This window comes from Sceloporus occidentalis, unplaced genomic scaffold (assembly GCF_023333645.1).
Source record: "Sceloporus occidentalis isolate IW3139 unplaced genomic scaffold, rSceOcc1.0.p SCAF_111, whole genome shotgun sequence".
In the NCBI taxonomy this organism is placed as follows: Eukaryota; Metazoa; Chordata; class Lepidosauria; order Squamata; family Phrynosomatidae; genus Sceloporus; species Sceloporus occidentalis.
This window is the reverse complement of record NW_028317091.1, coordinates 761,974-780,783: the sequence shown is the minus strand read 5'-3', so window position 1 is coordinate 780,783 and position 18,810 is coordinate 761,974. Positions and strand designations below refer to the sequence as shown.

Sequence of the window (18,810 nt, the reverse complement as noted above, 5' to 3'; positions counted from 1 at the left end):
GTCATATAAGTCCTGGTAAATGGTGGCAAATTGGTCAACTATGTCTTTCGGATGTACCCAACTTTTCTTGTTGGGATCTATAATCCTGGAGATGTTCTGAATTTTCCGCTGCGCTCTCAGGCGTCTAGCCAACATGGCATCTGGCTTGTTCGCTTTGTCAAAAAATTTTTGTTTGGTAAGGTTCAGGGAATATAAAACATCTTGGCTCAACAAAAGGTTCAGCTCCCCTCTCGTCCGTACTATATCGTGCAGTGTCGAGTTATCAAGAAGCTGCTTGTGACGGGTTTCCAGGGCTTCCAGCTGAGACGTGAGGGACTCAATCTCAGCCTGTCGCAGTTTCCGGCGCCCCGCTGCAAGTTTGAGGAAGGAGCCCCTAACGTATGCTTTGTGCGTTTGCCAAACTAGAAGAGGGTCAACGCCCGGGGTCTCATTAAAATCGAAAAACTCTGTCAAGTCCTTATTGATTTCCGAGACTAACGACGGGTCCGTCAACAAAAACTCGTCTAGTCTCCACTGCCTTGAGCCGCCGTACCAGTCAGTGAGATGAAGTACACACTCAACCGCGCCATGGTCCGACCAGATGATAGGGTGGATCCGCGCAGCATGAAGGGAGCGAGCCATGTGTTGACCAATAAATATATAATCTATCCGCGAGTAAGTCCGGTGAGGATGGGAGAAAAACGAGTAATCGAGGACTTTAGGATGAAGCAACCGCCAAGCATCGACCAACGCCACTGTTCTGGCAAAGTCCTTAAGGCGACCAGAGTTTGGTAGCGCATGAGAGAGAGGAGAGGCACTCTTCCTATCCAGATAGCCATCCCAGAGCGTGTTAAAGTCCCCACCAACGATAAGATTGTGTTTGCGGTATGGCAACAGGAGATCCGTGATGTGCGAGTAGAAAGCAGCAGCCGCTGTAGAAGGGGCATAAACATTCAGGATTGCTGTAGGTTTATTTTGAAGGAGCCCCAGGAGCAGGATGTATCTGCCCCACTTATCCTTGTGTACAGACTGCAGTTGAAATCCTATGGAAGAGCGAAAAAACACACTGACCCCATTTTTCTTTTGACTTGGATGCACGGCGTGGAAGTGTGACCCGTAGGACTTATCCCAGTAGGCAGGTAAGTGAGTACTGCGCAGGTGAGTTTCCTGAAGGAGCAAAATGTCCCCACGTAGCTTACGGTAGTAACGCATCACAGCTCTACGCTTCTGGGGCGAGTTCAGGCCCTTGACGTTGTGGGATATAATTTTAAGAGCACTAGCCATGGCGTCTGCGATAGTGGCACCGCAAGGTAAGTCTGCAGGTGAGTGGAGAGATCAACGCCAATCGCAACCTAGAAGAAAAGAAGAAGAGAAGAGAAAGAGAGAAAGAACAGAGAGAAGAGAGGGAAGGAGGGGAAAGGGGAGAACAACACAAATATGTATGCACAATGCACAACCGACACAACGGCATAGAACATAAATACTGGTCTCTTGAAGAGGTGCCATATGAAGCGCATATAACCAGTAAAGCACTGCTCTGACTTAGCAGATGGGGCAGTGTGTAAGGCATAAGTGTACGTCAGGCAGAGCGTGGACCAACTCAGGTCAAGGGGGGTGTAAGGAAAGGAACCTCAAAATGGAACCTCCAGCCCTTCGTGAATGAGAATCACCTGACATGGATGAGTAGCTAAGGCCCGAGACTATATGGCCTGTATCCCAAGAGCCATTGGGGAAATAAGCGAAACGCTCAATAACTTTGCCCAGTTTAATAGCCAACTAGGCTGTAGTGTATGCAGAAAATTAAATCATAAATTAAAATAACAGAACGTGCGTGACAGTGTACCGATAAAGTGAAAACACAAGATAAACGACGCAAAAAAAAATGAAAAATACGCGAGACGGATATAACGAAGAGCCGAACTTAGCCGTGCCAAGTCCCACTGAACCACTGCGGTGAGAGCAGCACTGCACGGATTCAGAGCCGTGAACGGTGACCCGCCCTACCCGGGCACACCGGAGCTGTATATCTCCATCAGGGAGGTACCTCCGCTGTAATGGCGGTGTCCCAACGCGACCTTGGACGCCGCCTGGGCAGGACCAATCTGTCATCTCCGGAATGCCGAAGGAAAAGATGGAGTCGCGGAAAATAAATCACGATCGGGTAAGCAAACGGCCGAAAAACATAAACAAAAAAAGCAATAAAAGCACAGCTAGTCATCCGTCGACATGTCCAAGGGAACGGAGTCTTGATCGCGCCTCCTCGGTGTCGAAGGAATCTCGAACCATTCCCCCGCTGGTAGTGATCCTGGGTCCTGGCGGCTTCTTTTCCGATTCACAGGCAAGGGCAGCAGATCAAGATAATGCAGGAGCTCGGCGGCCTCCGACATATCTTTGATCGTGTAGCTTTTGTCACCTGCGGCCACTTGAAGGGCGAAGGGGAACCGCCAACGGTAGGTGATACTCTGGGCCCGCAGGTGATCCGTGAGGGGTTTGAGGGCCTTTCGCCGCAGCAATGTCCGCGGAGACAAATCCGCAAATATTTGGATCTCCAAGTTGTCGAGGGATAGCTTGGTAGCTCTGGCCGCTTTCATGACCTCTTCCTTGACCGCATAATCCCGGAGCTTCACAATGATGTCACGAGGCTTATCGGAGGGCCTAGGCCTAGGCCTCAAAGCTCGATCAGCCCGGTCTATGATGACCTCGTCGGTGGGCTTGTTCGGTAGGAGTTGCTTGAGGATAATGCCCAACACCACCTCGACATCTTGGTAGGTCTCAGGAACGCCTCGTATCTTGAAATTAGCCCTTCGCGACCTGTTCTCCAGGTCTTCATGGGCCTCCTGCAGATCTTGAACCTCGTGGCGCAGCGCGGCTATGTCAGCCTCCATTGATCTCTTATCTCGCTGCATGGCAGACTGGGCCCTCTCCAGTTGATCCGTACGCGTGCCTATGTCATTGATGTCTTTCTTCAGATCTCAAATTTCGTCCCTGATGTAAGCCATCAGGTCGCGCCTGACAGACAGGACGAGGTCCTTGAGCTCATCTATGTCGCGCCTCGTGCAGGCCACCGCATCGCCATCTGGATCCTGGCTGTGGGACGCCATTGGGGAAAGTGCGGGAGCTTCGAGGTAAGTCGCTTTTTTCTGAAAAATGTCCGGCACCACTTTCTTTTTAGCGGACTTGCGGACACCTCCCGGCATTCCCATATGCAATCCTGCCAAAAAAGCTGGAAATCGTCAGGTGAAACGCTATTTTTAAGTGCTTAATATGGGCCGCTTGGAGGAGCAGAATCACTGCACAGCCATTTCGGAGTCCAGCCAGCCATGCCCCAGAAGATGACAATTTTTAACATTTCCTGAAGGTCGGCCAGATTTCTAAATGTTCTGATGAAACATTCCATATTCCACATAAAACTAAATTCTGCTAAAGGCTGCAAAATGACACAATAACATCTACATATGCAGAACTCCTAAAACCACCCATGTAGCAGATCTATCGGGCTCTGTGAAAACTGGTTCCACACTTCTTTTACCTTCGTTGTATATCAGACTGGATCTAACTCACATTATCCTAAAACTCAAGGGTCACAAAACCCAGCCTTTCCCAGGACATCATCAGCAGGGTTCATTTTTATGAAATTAAAGAAAACGTTACGCAACCTCCATAGAAAGTGAGCATCCTCTGAGTGCTGCTGAGTCTGAGCTCCGGGATATGACATCATTTCCCACAAACAAAAAATGGCTTTGGAAAAAAACGGGAGGAAAATGTTTTTTTTTCTCATGTTTTTTTTGGTTTTTTTTCCAGACCTTCCCATCTCTAGATTAAAAGCCTATCTCTCCATCCAGCGTTGGTGATATAGTGGTGAGCATAGCTGCCTTCCAAGCAGTTGACCCGGGTTCGATTCCCGGCCAACGCAAAAATTGATTTTTACACATCCGAGTCTATTCAGTAAGTTTCAAGCCGTTTGCAATGTTAACCCTTCAACAACGCATGCCATGTTGGTGAGGGAGGGGCTGCTCCAGGTACAGTCAGCATGGACAGCACAATGAAGCATGACCTTCGATAGCTCAGCTGGTAGAGCGGAGGACTGTAGAAAAAAATCGGACATCCTTAGGTCGCTGGTTCGATTCCGGCTCGAAGGAAGCTTTATATTTTTGTGAGACGGGAAAAAAAATGGAAGGTTGATCCTACAGAGTGAAGAGTGGACTTTAGGTGCGAATTCCGTGGTCAGCAAAAGGACCACTTTATCTGGGAAGATCTAAAGAAACTATAACTCTGACGCATCTCACAAAGATCATTGGAACACGAACTCATGAACTGCAGCCGCGGACTGACAGGCATTACAGCTGTATTTTAAAATAAAAAGGTTCACCTCCTATAGGATCTATGGATGCTCTGTCACATACACCATCTCATGTGGTGTGTGCAGGGGGTAGACACGTATCCCATATCGTCTAGCGGTTAGAATTCCTGGTTTTCACCCAGGCGGCCTGGGTTCGACTCCCGGTATGGGAATCTAGTTTTTATTGGAACCCTTTGTTGCTAGTTGGTCGAATCAAATAGCATTAATCATATTCCCCAACATCTAAAGCGCTCACCTTACCTGAATAGCCACCTCAAAATACTGGGGCAGATTTCTTACCTCTTTGGGCTGGTCAAGGAACATCAGAAACGGGAGGAATAGATTAGAGAGATTATATAAAAAGCAACAGGAGGGAAGATAATGAAAATGGAGAGATTAAAGAAAAGGAGGATAGATTAAAGAAAAGGAGGATAGATTAAAGAAAAGAGGAGAGGAAGTGACAAAAGGTAGCGGTAAAGAAAAAGTGGACAAACAGGGAGAGGTAAAGAGAAAGGGTTGGGAGATAAAGAGAACAAAGATAGATGAAGAGGAAAAGGGAGACATAATGCCAATGTCTGTCTAGGGAGATGGTCGACTATGTGCTTGATTTTATACACCTGTTAGCAATGGATGTGGCTGAAATACCTAAACTCAATAATTAGGGGTGTCCACATCCTTTCATAAAGTGTATATGTTTTATATGTAATATGTATAATTTGTCCCTTCAGAAAATTATGTAAAGGAAACTGTCACTGCGGGAAAAGTGAATTACACCGGACAAATTTATGGTAAAACCTGATCATACTGCTCTTGTTCTCAGGGCAGCCCCATCACCATGAGATGGGCATAAAGGGATCAAGTATTATATCTTCTATATCTGATGATTGCTGGAGGAAGGGTGGAATTCCTGAAACTGCCAGTGCTGCTTAGTTATCCCCAGTCTGGCCACCGACAACTTACAGGTAACTATCCGTACGAATCACAAAACAGGTGTATTTATAACAACATTACATTGTATGTATAGATTTTATAGCACCACAATATACTGACCAGGTATTTCATTTTATAGTTATAGTGAGTTCTGCATCAGGTTCAAACATATCATGGAAAAATCATCTCAAAATCCAAATTACAAACAAGAAAAACAAAGGAATACACTAAAGCAACAAAGCAAAAAGTATGTGAAGCACCAGTCATTTACCTGAAAGAAAGACATCAGTAGATTGACCACCATTTTCTTGACTAGGCCAAGACCTAGGGCAACAGCACCACCTTCTGGTACAAAACTGAGGAGCAGATTGCCCTCTTTGGTGATGAATCATCGGTTCTGTATTTTAAATGGGAATAATGATAAGAAGTGTTTCTACCCAGTTTTGAACTGGGGACCTTTGTCGAAAAGGTAAACGGTACAACCGCTACGCTAAAGAAGCTTAAGTGTAGAAACAAGCCAGGCCAGAGAAGAGGATCGGACCAAGGCAGAAGATGACAATTTTTAACATTTCCTGAAGGTCGGCCAGATTTCTAAATGTTCTGATGAAACATTCCATATTCCACATAAAACTAAATTCTGCTAAAGGCTGAAAAATGACACAATAACATCTACATATGCAGAACTCCTAAAACCACCCATGTAGCAGATCTATCGGGCTCTGTGAAAACTGGTTCCACACTTCTTTTACCTTCGTTGTATATCAGACTGGATCTAACTCACATTATCCTAAAACTCAAGGGTCACAAAACCCAGCCTTTCCCAGGACATCATCAGCAGGGTTCATTTTTATGAAATTAAAGAAAACGTTACGCAACCTCCATAGAAAGTGAGCATCCTCTGAGTGCTGCTGAGTCTGAGCTCCGGGATATGACATCATTTCCCACAAACAAAAAATGGCTTTGGAAAAAAACGGAAGGAAAATGTTTTTTTTTTCTTATGTTTTTTTTTCCGGACCTTCCCATCTCTAGATTAAAAGCCTATCTCTCTGTCCAGCGTTGGTGGTATAGTGGTGAGCATAGCTGCCTTCCAAGCAGTTGACCCGGGTTCGATTCCCGGCCAACGCAAAAATTGATTTCTACACATCCCGGTCTATTCAGTAAGTTTCAAGCCGTTTGCAATGTTAACCCTTCAACTTGATGTAACTTGTAACACACATCGTTGGGGAGTGAGGGGCTGCTCCAGGTACAGTCAGCATGGACCGCACACTGAAGCATGACCTTAGATAGCTCAGCTGGTAGAGCGGAGGACTGTATAAAATGATCGGACATCCTTAGGTCGCTGGTTCGATTCCGGCTCAAAGGAAGCTTTATATTTTTGTGAGACGGGGAAAAAAATGGTAGGTTGATCCTACAGAGTGAAGAGTGGACTTTAGGTGCGAATTCCGTGGTCAGCAAAAGGACCACTTTATCTGGGAAGATCTAAAGAAACTATAACTCTGACGCATCTCACAAAGATCATTGGAACAGGAACTCATGAACTGCAGCCGCGGACTGACAGGCATTACAGCTGTATTTTAAAATAAAAAGGTTCACCTCCTATAGGATCTGTGGATGCTCTGTCACATACACCATCCCATGTGGTGTGTGCCGGGTGGAGACACATATCCCATATGGTCTAGCGTTTAGGATTCCTGGTTTTCACCCAGGTGGCCCGGGTTCGACTCCCAGTATGGGAAGCTAGTTTTTATTGGAACCCTTTGTTGCTAGTTGGTCAAATCAAATAGCATTAATCATATTCCCCAACATCTAAAGCGCTCACCTTACCTGAATAGCCACCTCAAAATACTGGGGCAGATTCCTTACCTCTTTGGGCTGGTCAAGGAACATCAGAAACGGGAGGAATAGATTAGAGAGATTATATAAAAAGCAACAGGAGGAAAGATAATGAAAATGGAGAGATTAAAGAAAAGGAGGATAGATTAAAGAAAAGAGGAGAGGAAGTGACAAAAGGTAGCGGTAAAGAAAAAGTGGACAAACAGGGAGAGGTAAAGAGAAAGGGTTGGGAGATAAAGAGAACAAAGATAGATGAAGAGGAAAAGGGAGACATAATGCCAATGTCTGTCTAGGGAGATGGTCGACTATGTGCTTGATTTTATACACCTGTTAGCAATGGATGTGGCTGAAATACCTAAACTCAATAATTAGGGGTGTCCACATCCTTTCATAAAGTGTATATGTTTTATATGTAATATGTATAATTTGTCCCTTCAGAAAATTATGTAAAGGAAACTGTCACTGCGGGAAAAGTGAGTTACACCGGACAAATTTATGGTAAAACCTGATCATACTGCTCTTGTTCTCAGGGCAGCCCCATCACCATGAGATGGGCATAAAGGGATCAAGTATTATATCTTCTATATCTGATGATTGCTGGAGGAAGGGTGGAATTCCTGAAACTGCCAGTGCTGCTTAGTTATCCCCAGTCTGGCCACCGACAACTTACAGGTAACTATCCGTACGAATCACAAAACAGGTGTATTTATAACAACATTACATTGTATGTATAGATTTTATAGCACCACAATATACTGACCAGGTATTTCATTTTATAGTTATAGTGAGTTCTGCATCAGGTTCAAACATATCATGGAAAAATCATCTCAAAATCCAAATTACAAACAAGAAAAACAAAGGAATACACTAAAGCAACAAAGCAAAAAGTATGTGAAGCACCAGTCATTTACCTGAAAGAAAGACATCAGTAGATTGACCACCATTTTCTTGACTAGGCCAAGACCTAGGGCAACAGCACCACCTTCTGGTACAAAACTGAGGAGCAGATTGCCCTCTTTGGTGATGAATCATCGGTTCTGTATTTTAAATGGGAATAATGATAAGAAGTGTTTCTACCCAGTTTTGAACCGGGGACCTTTGTCGAAAAGGTAAACGGTACAACCGCTACGCTAAAGAAGCTTAAGTGTAGAAACAAGCCAGGCCAGAGAAGAGGATCGGACCAAGGCAGAAGATGACAATTTTTAACATTTCCTGAAGGTCGGCCAGATTTCTAAATGTTCTGATGAAACATTCCATATTCCACATAAAACTAAATTCTGCTAAAGGCTGAAAAATGACACAATAACATCTACATATGCAGAACTCCTAAAACCACCCATGTAGCAGATCTATCGGGCTCTGTGAAAACTGGTTCCACACTTCTTTTACCTTCGTTGTATATCAGACTGGATCTAACTCACATTATCCTAAAACTCAAGGGTCACAAAACCCAGCCTTTCCCAGGACATCATCAGCAGGGTTCATTTTTATGAAATTAAAGAAAACGTTACGCAACCTCCATAGAAAGTGAGCATCCTCTGAGTGCTGCTGAGTCTGAGCTCCGGGATATGACATCATTTCCCACAAACAAAAAATGGCTTTGGAAAAAAACGGAAGGAAAATGTTTTTTTTTTCTTATGTTTTTTTTTCCGGACCTTCCCATCTCTAGATTAAAAGCCTATCTCTCTGTCCAGCGTTGGTGGTATAGTGGTGAGCATAGCTGCCTTCCAAGCAGTTGACCCGGGTTCGATTCCCGGCCAACGCAAAAATTGATTTCTACACATCCGGGTCTATTCAGTAAGTTTCAAGCTGTTTGCAATGTTAACCCTTCAACTTGATGTAACTTGTAACACACATCGTTGGGGAGTGAGGGGCTGCTCCAGGTACAGTCAGCATGGACCGCACACTGAAGCATGACCTTAGATAGCTCAGCTGGTAGAGCGGAGGACTGTATAAAATGATCGGACATCCTTAGGTCGCTGGTTCGATTCCGGCTCAAAGGAAGCTTTATATTTTTGTGAGACGGGGAAAAAAATGGTAGGTTGATCCTACAGAGTGAAGAGTGGACTTTAGGTGCGAATTCCGTGGTCAGCAAAAGGACCACTTTATCTGGGAAGATCTAAAGAAACTATAACTCTGACGCATCTCACAAAGATCATTGGAACAGGAACTCATGAACTGCAGCCGCGGACTGACAGGCATTACAGCTGTATTTTAAAATAAAAAGGTTCACCTCCTATAGGATCTGTGGATGCTCTGTCACATACACCATCCCATGTGGTGTGTGCCGGGTGGAGACACATATCCCATATGGTCTAGCGTTTAGGATTCCTGGTTTTCACCCAGGTGGCCCGGGTTCGACTCCCAGTATGGGAAGCTAGTTTTTATTGGAACCCTTTGTTGCTAGTTGGTCAAATCAAATAGCATTAATCATATTCCCCAACATCTAAAGCGCTCACCTTACCTGAATAGCCACCTCAAAATACTGGGGCAGATTCCTTACCTCTTTGGGCTGGTCAAGGAACATCAGAAACGGGAGGAATAGATTAGAGAGATTATATAAAAAGCAACAGGAGGAAAGATAATGAAAATGGAGAGATTAAAGAAAAGGAGGATAGATTAAAGAAAAGAGGAGAGGAAGTGACAAAAGGTAGCGGTAAAGAAAAAGTGGACAAACAGGGAGAGGTAAAGAGAAAGGGTTGGGAGATAAAGAGAACAAAGATAGATGAAGAGGAAAAGGGAGACATAATGCCAATGTCTGTCTAGGGAGATGGTCGACTATGTGCTTGATTTTATACACCTGTTAGCAATGGATGTGGCTGAAATACCTAAACTCAATAATTAGGGGTGTCCACATCCTTTCATAAAGTGTATATGTTTTATATGTAATATGTATAATTTGTCCCTTCAGAAAATTATGTAAAGGAAACTGTCACTGCGGGAAAAGTGAGTTACACCGGACAAATTTATGGTAAAACCTGATCATACTGCTCTTGTTCTCAGGGCAGCCCCATCACCATGAGATGGGCATAAAGGGATCAAGTATTATATCTTCTATATCTGATGATTGCTGGAGGAAGGGTGGAATTCCTGAAACTGCCAGTGCTGCTTAGTTATCCCCAGTCTGGCCACCGACAACTTACAGGTAACTATCCGTACGAATCACAAAACAGGTGTATTTATAACAACATTACATTGTATGTATAGATTTTATAGCACCACAATATACTGACCAGGTATTTCATTTTATAGTTATAGTGAGTTCTGCATCAGGTTCAAACATATCATGGAAAAATCATCTCAAAATCCAAATTACAAACAAGAAAAACAAAGGAATACACTAAAGCAACAAAGCAAAAAGTATGTGAAGCACCAGTCATTTACCTGAAAGAAAGACATCAGTAGATTGACCACCATTTTCTTGACTAGGCCAAGACCTAGGGCAACAGCACCACCTTCTGGTACAAAACTGAGGAGCAGATTGCCCTCTTTGGTGATGAATCATCGGTTCTGTATTTTAAATGGGAATAATGATAAGAAGTGTTTCTACCCAGTTTTGAACCGGAGACCTTTGTCGAAAAGGTAAACGGTACAACCGCTACGCTAAAGAAGCTTAAGTGTAGAAACAAGCCAGGCCAGAGAAGAGGATCGGACCAAGGCAGAAGATGACAATTTTTAACATTTCCTGAAGGTCGGCCAGATTTCTAAATGTTCTGATGAAACATTCCATATTCCACATAAAACTAAATTCTGCTAAAGGCTGAAAAATGACACAATAACATCTACATATGCAGAACTCCTAAAACCACCCATGTAGCAGATCTATCGGGCTCTGTGAAAACTGGTTCCACACTTCTTTTACCTTCGTTGTATATCAGACTGGATCTAACTCACATTATCCTAAAACTCAAGGGTCACAAAACCCAGCCTTTCCCAGGACATCATCAGCAGGGTTCATTTTTATGAAATTAAAGAAAACGTTACGCAACCTCCATAGAAAGTGAGCATCCTCTGAGTGCTGCTGAGTCTGAGCTCCGGGATATGACATCATTTCCCACAAACAAAAAATGGCTTTGGAAAAAAACGGAAGGAAAATGTTTTTTTTTTCTTATGTTTTTTTTTCCGGACCTTCCCATCTCTAGATTAAAAGCCTATCTCTCTGTCCAGCGTTGGTGGTATAGTGGTGAGCGTAGCTGCCTTCCAAGCAGTTGACCCGGGTTCAGTTCCCGGCCATCGCAAAAATTGATTTTTACACATCCGGGTCTATTCAGTAAGTTTCAAGCCGTTTACAATGTTAACCTTTCAACTTGATGTAGCTTGTAACACGCATTGTTGGTGAGTGAGGGGCTGCTCCAGGTACAGTCAGCATGGACAGCACACTGAAGCATGACCTTCGATAGCTCAGCTGGTAGAGCGGAGGACTGTAGAAAATAATCGGACATCCTTAGGTCGCTGGTTCGATTCCGGCTCGAAGAAAGCTTTATATTTTTGTGAGACGGGAAAAAAAATGGTAGGTTGATCCTACAGAGTGAAGAGTGGACATTAGGTGCGAATTCCGTGGTCAGCAAAAGGACCACTTTATCTGGGAAGATCTAAAGAAACTATAACTCTGACGCATCTCACAAAGATCATTGGAACAGGAACTCATGAACTGCAGCAGCGGACTGACAGGCATTACAGCTGTATTTTAAAATAAAAAGGTTCACCTCCTATAGGATCTGTGGATGCTCTGTCACATACACCATCCCATGTGGTGTGTGCAGGGTGGAGACACATATCCCATATGGTCTAGCGGTTAGGATTCCTGGTTTTCACCCAGGCGGCCCGGGTTCGACTCCCGGTATGGGAAGCTAGTTTTTATTGGAACCCTTTGTTGCTAGTTGGTCAAATCAAATAGCATTAATCATATTCCCCAACATCTAAAGCGCTCACCTTACCTGAATAGCCACCTCAAAATACTGGGGCAGATTCCTTACCTCTTTGGGCTGGTCAAGGAACATCAGAAACGGGAGGAATAGATTAGAGAGATTATATAAAAAGCAACAGGAGGAAAGATAATGAAAATGGAGAGATTAAAGAAAAGGAGGATAGATTAAAGAAAAGAGGAGAGGAAGTGACAAAAGGTAGCGGTAAAGAAAAAGTAGACAAACAGGGAGAGGTAAAGAGAAAGGGTTGGGAGATAAAGAGAACAAAGATAGATGAAGAGGAAAAGGGAGACATAATGCCAATGTCTGTCTAGGGAGATGGTCGACTATGTGCTTGATTTTATACACCTGTTAGCAATGGATGTGGCTGAAATACCTAAACTCAATAATTAGGGGTGTCCACATCCTTTCATAAAGTGTATATGTTTTATATGTAATATGTATAATTTGTCCCTTCAGAAAATTATGTAAAGGAAACTGTCACTGCGGGAAAAGTGAATTACACCGGACAAATTTATGGTAAAACCTGATCATACTGCTCTTGTTCTCAGGGCAGCCCCATCACCATGAGATGGGCATAAAGGGATCAAGTATTATATCTTCTATATCTGATGATTGCTGGAGGAAGGGTGGAATTCCTGAAACTGCCAGTGCTGCTTAGTTATCCCCAGTCTGGCCACCGACAACTTACAGGTAACTATCCGTACGAATCACAAAACAGGTGTATTTATAACAACATTACATTGTATGTATAGATTTTATAGCACCACAATATACTGACCAGGTATTTCATTTTATAGTTATAGTGAGTTCTGCATCAGGTTCAATCATATCATGGAAAAATCATCTCAAAATCCAAATTACAAACAAGAAAAACAAAGGAATACACTAAAGCAACAAAGCAAAAAGTATGTGAAGCACCAGTCATTTACCTGAAAGAAAGACATCAGTAGATTGACCACCATTTTCTTGACTAGGCCAAGACCTAGGGAAACAGCACCACCTTCTGGTACAAAACTGAGGAGCAGATTGCCCTCCTTGGTGATGAATCATCGGTTCTGTATTTTAAATAGGAATAATGATAAGAAGTGTTTCTACCCAGTTTCGAACCGGGGACCTTTGTCGCGTGAGGCAAACAGTACAACCGCTACGCTAAAGAAGCTTAAGTGTAGAAATAAGCCAGGCCAGAGAAGAGGATCGGACCAAGGCAGAAGATGACAATTTTTAACATTTCCTGAAGGTCGGCCAGATTTCTAAATGTTCTGATGAAACATTCCATATTCCACATAAAACTAAATTCTGCTAAAGGCTGAAAAATGACACAATAACATCTACATATGCAGAACTCCTAAAACCACCCATGTAGCAGATCTATCGGGCTCTGTGAAAACTGGTTCCACACTTCTTTTACCTTCGTTGTATATCAGACTGGATCTAACTCACATTATCCTAAAACTCAAGGGTCACAAAACCCAGCCTTTCCCAGGACATCATCAGCAGGGTTCATTTTTATGAAATTAAAGAAAACGTTACGCAACCTCCATAGAAAGTGAGCATCCTCTGAGTGCTGCTGAGTCTGAGCTCCGGGATATGACATCATTTCCCACAAACAAAAAATGGCTTTGGAAAAAAACGGAAGGAAAATGTTTTTTTTTTCTTATGTTTTTTTTTCCGGACCTTCCCATCTCTAGATTAAAAGCCTATCTCTCTGTCCAGCGTTGGTGGTATAGTGGTGAGCATAGCTGCCTTCCAAGCAGTTGACCCGGGTTCGATTCCCGGCCAACGCAAAAATTGATTTTTACACATCCGGGTCTATTCAGTAAGTTTCAAGCCGTTTACAATGTTAACCCTTCAACTTGATGTAGCTTGTAACACGCATTGTTGGTGAGTGAGGGGCTGCTCCAGGTACAGTCAGCATGGACAGCACACTGAAGCATGACCTTCGATAGCTCAGCTGGTAGAGCGGAGGACTGTAGAAAATAATCGGACATCCTTAGGTCGCTGGTTCGATTCCGGCTCGAAGGAAGCTTTATATTTTTGTGAGACGGGAAAAAAAATGGTAGGTTGATCCTACAGAGTGAAGAGTGGACTTTAGGTGCGAATTCCGTGGTCAGCAAAAGGACCACTTTATCTGGGAAGATCTAAAGAAACTATAACTCTGACGCATCTCACAAAGATCATTGGAACAGGAACTCATGAACTGCAGCCGCGGACTGACAGGCATTACAGCTGTATTTTAAAATAAAAAGGTTCACCTCCTATAGGATCTGTGGATGCTCTGTCACATACACCATCCCATGTGGTGTGTGCAAGGTGGAGACACATGTCCCATATGGTCTAGCGGTTAGGATTCCTGGTTTTAACCCAGGCGGCCCGGGTTCGACTCCCGGTATGGGAAGCTAGTTTTTATTGGAACCCTTTGTTGCTAGTTGGTCAAATCAAATAGCATTAATCATATTCCCCAACATCTAAAGCGCTCACCTTAACTGAATAGCCACCTCAAAATACTGGGGCAGATTTCTTATCTCTTTGGGCTGGTCAAGGAACATCAGAAACGGGAGGAATAGATTAGAGAGATTATATAAAAAGCAACAGGAGGAAAGATAATGAAAATGGAGAGATTAAAGAAAAGGAGGATAGATTAAAGAAAAGAGGAGAGGAAGTGACAAAAGGTAGCGGTAAAGAAAAAGTGGACAAACAGGGAGAGGTAAAGAGAAAGGGTTGGGAGATAAAGAGAACAAAGATAGATGAAGAGGAAAAGGGAGACATAATGCCAATGTCTGTCTAGGGAGATGGTCGACTATGTGCTTGATTTTATACACCTGTTAGCAATGGATGTGGCTGAAATACCTAAACTCAATAATTAGGGGTGTCCATATCCTTTCATAAAGTGTATATGTTTTATATGTAATATGTATAATATGTCCCTTCAGAAAATTATGTAAAGGAAACTGTCACTGCGGGAAAAGTGAATTACACCGGACAAATTTATGGTAAAACCTGATCATACTGCTCTTGTTCTCAGGGCAGCCCCATCACCATGAGATGGGCATAAAGGGATCAAGTATTATATCTTCTATATCTGATGATTGCTGGAGGAAGGGTGGAATTCCTGAAACTGCCAGTGCTGCTTAGTTATCCCCAGTCTGGCCACCGACAACTTACAGGTAACTATCCGTACGAATCACAAAACAGGTGTATTTATAACAACATTACATTGTATGTATAGATTTTATAGCACCACAATATACTGACCAGGTATTTCATTTTATAGTTATAGTGAGTTCTGCATCAGGTTCAATCATATCATGGAAAAATCATCTCAAAATCCAAATTACAAACAAGAAAAACAAAGGAATACACTAAAGCAACAAAGCAAAAAGTATGTGAAGCACCAGTCATTTACCTGAAAGAAAGACATCAGTAGATTGACCACCATTTTCTTGACTAGGCCAAGACCTAGGGAAACAGCACCACCTTCTGGTACAAAACTGAGGAGCAGATTGCTCTCCTTGGTGATGAATCATCGGTTCTGTATTTTAAATAGGAATAATGATAAGAAGTGTTTCTACCCAGTTTCGAACCGGGGACCTTTGTCGCGTGAGGCAAACGGTACAACCGCTACGCTAAAGAAGCTTAAGTGTAGAAATAAGCCAGGCCAGAGAAGAGGATCGGACCAAGGCAGAAGATGACAATTTTTAACATTTCCTGAAGGTCGGCCAGATTTCTAAATGTTCTGATGAAACATTCCATATTCCACATAAAACTAAATTCTGCTAAAGGCTGAAAAATGACACAATAACATCTACATATGCAGAACTCCTAAAACCACCCATGTAGCAGATCTATCGGGCTCTGTGAAAACTGGTTCCACACTTCTTTTACCTTCGTTGTATATCAGACTGGATCTAACTCACATTATCCTAAAACTCAAGGGTCACAAAACCCAGCCTTTCCCAGGACATCATCAGCAGGGTTCATTTTTATGAAATTAAAGAAAACGTTACGCAACCTCCATAGAAAGTGAGCATCCTCTGAGTGCTGCTGAGTCTGAGCTCCGGGATATGACATCATTTCCCACAAACAAAAAATGGCTTTGGAAAAAAACGAAAGGAAAATGTTTTTTTTTTCTTATGTTTTTTTTTCCGGACCTTCCCATCTCTAGATTAAAAGCCTATCTCTCTGTCCAGCGTTGGTGGTATAGTGGTGAGCATAGCTGCCTTCCAAGCAGTTGACCCGGGTTCGATTCCCGGCCAACGCAAAAATTGATTTTTACACATCCGGGTCTATTCAGTAAGTTTCAAGCCGTTTACAATGTTAACCCTTCAACTTGATGTAGCTTGTAACACGCATTGTTGGTGAGTGAGGGGCTGCTCCAGGTACAGTCAGCATGGACAGCACACTGAAGCATGACCTTCGATAGCTCAGCTGGTAGAGCGGAGGACTGTAGAAAATAATCGGACATCCTTAGGTCGCTGGTTCGATTCCGGCTCGAAGGAAGCTTTATATTTTTGTGAGACGGGAAAAAAAATGGTAGGTTGATCCTACAGAGTGAAGAGTGGACTTTAGGTGCGAATTCCGTGGTCAGCAAAAGGACCACTTTATCTGGGAAGATCTAAAGAAACTATAACTCTGACGCATCTCACAAAGATCATTGGAAAAGGAACTCATGAACTGCAGCCGCGGACTGACAGGCATTACAGCTGTATTTTAAAATAAAAAGGTTCACCTCCTATAGGATCTGTGGATGCTCTGTCACATACACCATCCCATGTGGTGTGTGCAAGGTGGAGACACATGTCCCATATGGTCTAGCGGTTAGGATTCCTGGTTTTAACCCAGGCGGCCCGGGTTCGACTCCCGGTATGGGAAGCTAGTTTTTATTGGAACCCTTTGTTGCTAGTTGGTCAAATCAAATAGCATTAATCATATTCCCCAACATCTAAAGCGCTCACCTTACCTGAATAGCCACCTCAAAATACTGGGGCAGATTTCTTACATCTTTGGGCTGGTCAAGGAACATCAGAAACGGGAGGAATAGATTAGAGAGATTATATAAAAAGCAACAGGAGGAAAGATAATGAAAATGGAGAGATTAAAGAAAAGGAGGATAGATTAAAGAAAAGAGGAGAGGAAGTGACAAAAGGTAGCGGTAAAGAAAAAGTGGACAAACAGGGAGAGGTAAAGAGAAAGGGTTGGGAGATAAAGAGAACAAAGATAGATGAAGAGGAAAAGGGAGACATAATGCCAATGTCTGTCTAGGGAGATGGTCGACTATGTGCTTGATTTTATACACCTGTTAGCAATGGATGTGGCTGAAATACCTAAACTCAATAATTAGGGGTGTCCACATCCTTTCATAAAGTGTATATGTTTTATATGTAATATGTATAATTTGTCCCTTCAGAAAATTATGTAAAGGAAACTGTCACTGCGGGAAAAGTGAATTACACCGGACAAATTTATGGTAAAACCTGATCATACTGCTCTTGTTCTCAGGGCAGCCCCATCACCATGAGATGGGCATAAAGGGATCAAGTATTATATCTTCTATATCTGATGATTGCTGGAGGAAGGGTGGAATTCCTGAAACTGCCAGTGCTGCTTAGTTATCCCCAGTCTGGCCACCGACAACTTACAGGTAACTATCCGTACGAATCACAAAACAGGTGTATTTATAACAACATTACATTGTATGTATAGATTTTATAGCACCACAATATACTGACCAGGTATTTCATTTTATAGTTATAGTGAGTTCTGCATCAGGTTCAAACATATCATGGAAAAATCATCTCAAAATCCAAATTACAAACAAGAAAAACAAAGGAATACACTAAAGCAACAAAGCAAAAAGTATGTGAAGCACCAGTCATTTACCTGAAAGAAAGACATCAGTAGATTGACCACCATTTTCTTGACTAGGCCAAGACCTAGGGCAACAGCACCACCTTCTGGTACAAAACTGAGGAGCAGATTGCCCTCTTTGGTGATGAATCATCGGTTCTGTATTTTAAATGGGAATAATGATAAGAAGTGTTTCTACCCAGTTTCGAACCGGGGACCTTTGTCGAAAAGGTAAACGGTACAACCGCTACGCTAAAGAAGCGTAAGTGTAGAAACAAGCCAGGCCAGAGAAGAGGATCGGACCAAGGCAGAAGATGACAATTTTTAACATTTCCTGAAGGTCGGCCAGATTTCTAAATGTTCTGATGAAACATTCCATATTCCACATAAAACTAAATTCTGCTAAAGGCTGAAAAATGACACAATAACATCTACATATGCAGAACTCCTAAAACCACCCATGTAGCAGATCTATCGGGCTCTGTGAAAACTGGTTCCACACTTCTTTTACCTTCGTTGTATATCAGACTGGATCTAACTCACATTATCCTAAAACTCAAGGGTCACAAAACCCAGCCTTTCCCAGGACATCATCAGCAGGGTTCATTTTTATGAAATTAAAGAAAACGTTACGCAACCTCCATAGAAAGTGAGCATCCTCTGAGTGCTGCTGAGTCTGAGCTCCGGGATATGACATCATTTCCCACAAACAAAAAATGGCTTTGGAAAAAAACGGAAGGAAAATGTTTTTTTTTTCTTATGTTTTTTTTTCCGGACCTTCCCATCTCTAGATTAAAAGCCTATCTCTCTGTCCAGCGTTGGTGGTATAGTGGTGAGCATAGCTGCCTTCCAAGCAGTTGACCTGGGTTCGATTCCCGGCCATCGCAAAAATTGATTTTTACACATCCGGGTCTATTCAGTAAGTTTCAAGCCGTTTACAATGTTAACCTTTCAACT

General features: G+C 42.9%; 15 non-coding genes across 15 annotated transcripts; all 15 read left to right on the top strand.

Annotated features, from left to right (window-relative positions):
• The first annotated feature begins 3,820 nt into the window (after positions 1–3,820).
• On the top strand, positions 3,821–3,892 carry TRNAG-UCC (transfer RNA glycine (anticodon UCC)). Its single transcript has one exon. It is a non-coding gene; the product is annotated as a tRNA-Gly (tRNA).
• Positions 3,893–4,032: 140 nt separating this feature from the next.
• TRNAY-GUA (transfer RNA tyrosine (anticodon GUA)) lies at positions 4,033–4,118 on the top strand. The gene is given in 2 exon segments: positions 4,033–4,069; positions 4,083–4,118. It is a non-coding gene; the product is annotated as a tRNA-Tyr (tRNA).
• Positions 4,119–6,301: 2,183 nt separating this feature from the next.
• On the top strand, positions 6,302–6,373 carry TRNAG-UCC (transfer RNA glycine (anticodon UCC)). The gene has a single exon. It is a non-coding gene; the product is annotated as a tRNA-Gly (tRNA).
• Positions 6,374–6,525: 152 nt separating this feature from the next.
• TRNAY-GUA (transfer RNA tyrosine (anticodon GUA)) lies at positions 6,526–6,611 on the top strand. The gene is given in 2 exon segments: positions 6,526–6,562; positions 6,576–6,611. It is a non-coding gene; the product is annotated as a tRNA-Tyr (tRNA).
• Positions 6,612–6,912: 301 nt separating this feature from the next.
• On the top strand, positions 6,913–6,984 carry TRNAE-UUC (transfer RNA glutamic acid (anticodon UUC)). The gene has a single exon. It is a non-coding gene; the product is annotated as a tRNA-Glu (tRNA).
• A 1,790-nt stretch (positions 6,985–8,774) lies between these two features.
• TRNAG-UCC (transfer RNA glycine (anticodon UCC)) lies at positions 8,775–8,846 on the top strand. Its single transcript has one exon. It is a non-coding gene; the product is annotated as a tRNA-Gly (tRNA).
• Positions 8,847–8,998: 152 nt separating this feature from the next.
• TRNAY-GUA (transfer RNA tyrosine (anticodon GUA)) lies at positions 8,999–9,084 on the top strand. The gene is given in 2 exon segments: positions 8,999–9,035; positions 9,049–9,084. It is a non-coding gene; the product is annotated as a tRNA-Tyr (tRNA).
• A 301-nt stretch (positions 9,085–9,385) lies between these two features.
• On the top strand, positions 9,386–9,457 carry TRNAE-UUC (transfer RNA glutamic acid (anticodon UUC)). The gene has a single exon. It is a non-coding gene; the product is annotated as a tRNA-Glu (tRNA).
• Positions 9,458–11,471: 2,014 nt separating this feature from the next.
• TRNAY-GUA (transfer RNA tyrosine (anticodon GUA)) lies at positions 11,472–11,557 on the top strand. Its single transcript is given in 2 exon segments — positions 11,472–11,508; positions 11,522–11,557. It is a non-coding gene; the product is annotated as a tRNA-Tyr (tRNA).
• A 301-nt stretch (positions 11,558–11,858) lies between these two features.
• On the top strand, positions 11,859–11,930 carry TRNAE-UUC (transfer RNA glutamic acid (anticodon UUC)). Its single transcript has one exon. It is a non-coding gene; the product is annotated as a tRNA-Glu (tRNA).
• A 1,791-nt stretch (positions 11,931–13,721) lies between these two features.
• Positions 13,722–13,793, top strand: TRNAG-UCC (transfer RNA glycine (anticodon UCC)). The gene has a single exon. It is a non-coding gene; the product is annotated as a tRNA-Gly (tRNA).
• Positions 13,794–13,945: 152 nt separating this feature from the next.
• Positions 13,946–14,031, top strand: TRNAY-GUA (transfer RNA tyrosine (anticodon GUA)). The gene is given in 2 exon segments: positions 13,946–13,982; positions 13,996–14,031. It is a non-coding gene; the product is annotated as a tRNA-Tyr (tRNA).
• A 2,164-nt stretch (positions 14,032–16,195) lies between these two features.
• On the top strand, positions 16,196–16,267 carry TRNAG-UCC (transfer RNA glycine (anticodon UCC)). The gene has a single exon. It is a non-coding gene; the product is annotated as a tRNA-Gly (tRNA).
• A 152-nt stretch (positions 16,268–16,419) lies between these two features.
• TRNAY-GUA (transfer RNA tyrosine (anticodon GUA)) lies at positions 16,420–16,505 on the top strand. Its single transcript is given in 2 exon segments — positions 16,420–16,456; positions 16,470–16,505. It is a non-coding gene; the product is annotated as a tRNA-Tyr (tRNA).
• A 2,163-nt stretch (positions 16,506–18,668) lies between these two features.
• TRNAG-UCC (transfer RNA glycine (anticodon UCC)) lies at positions 18,669–18,740 on the top strand. The gene has a single exon. It is a non-coding gene; the product is annotated as a tRNA-Gly (tRNA).
• The last annotated feature ends 70 nt before the right edge of the window (positions 18,741–18,810 follow it).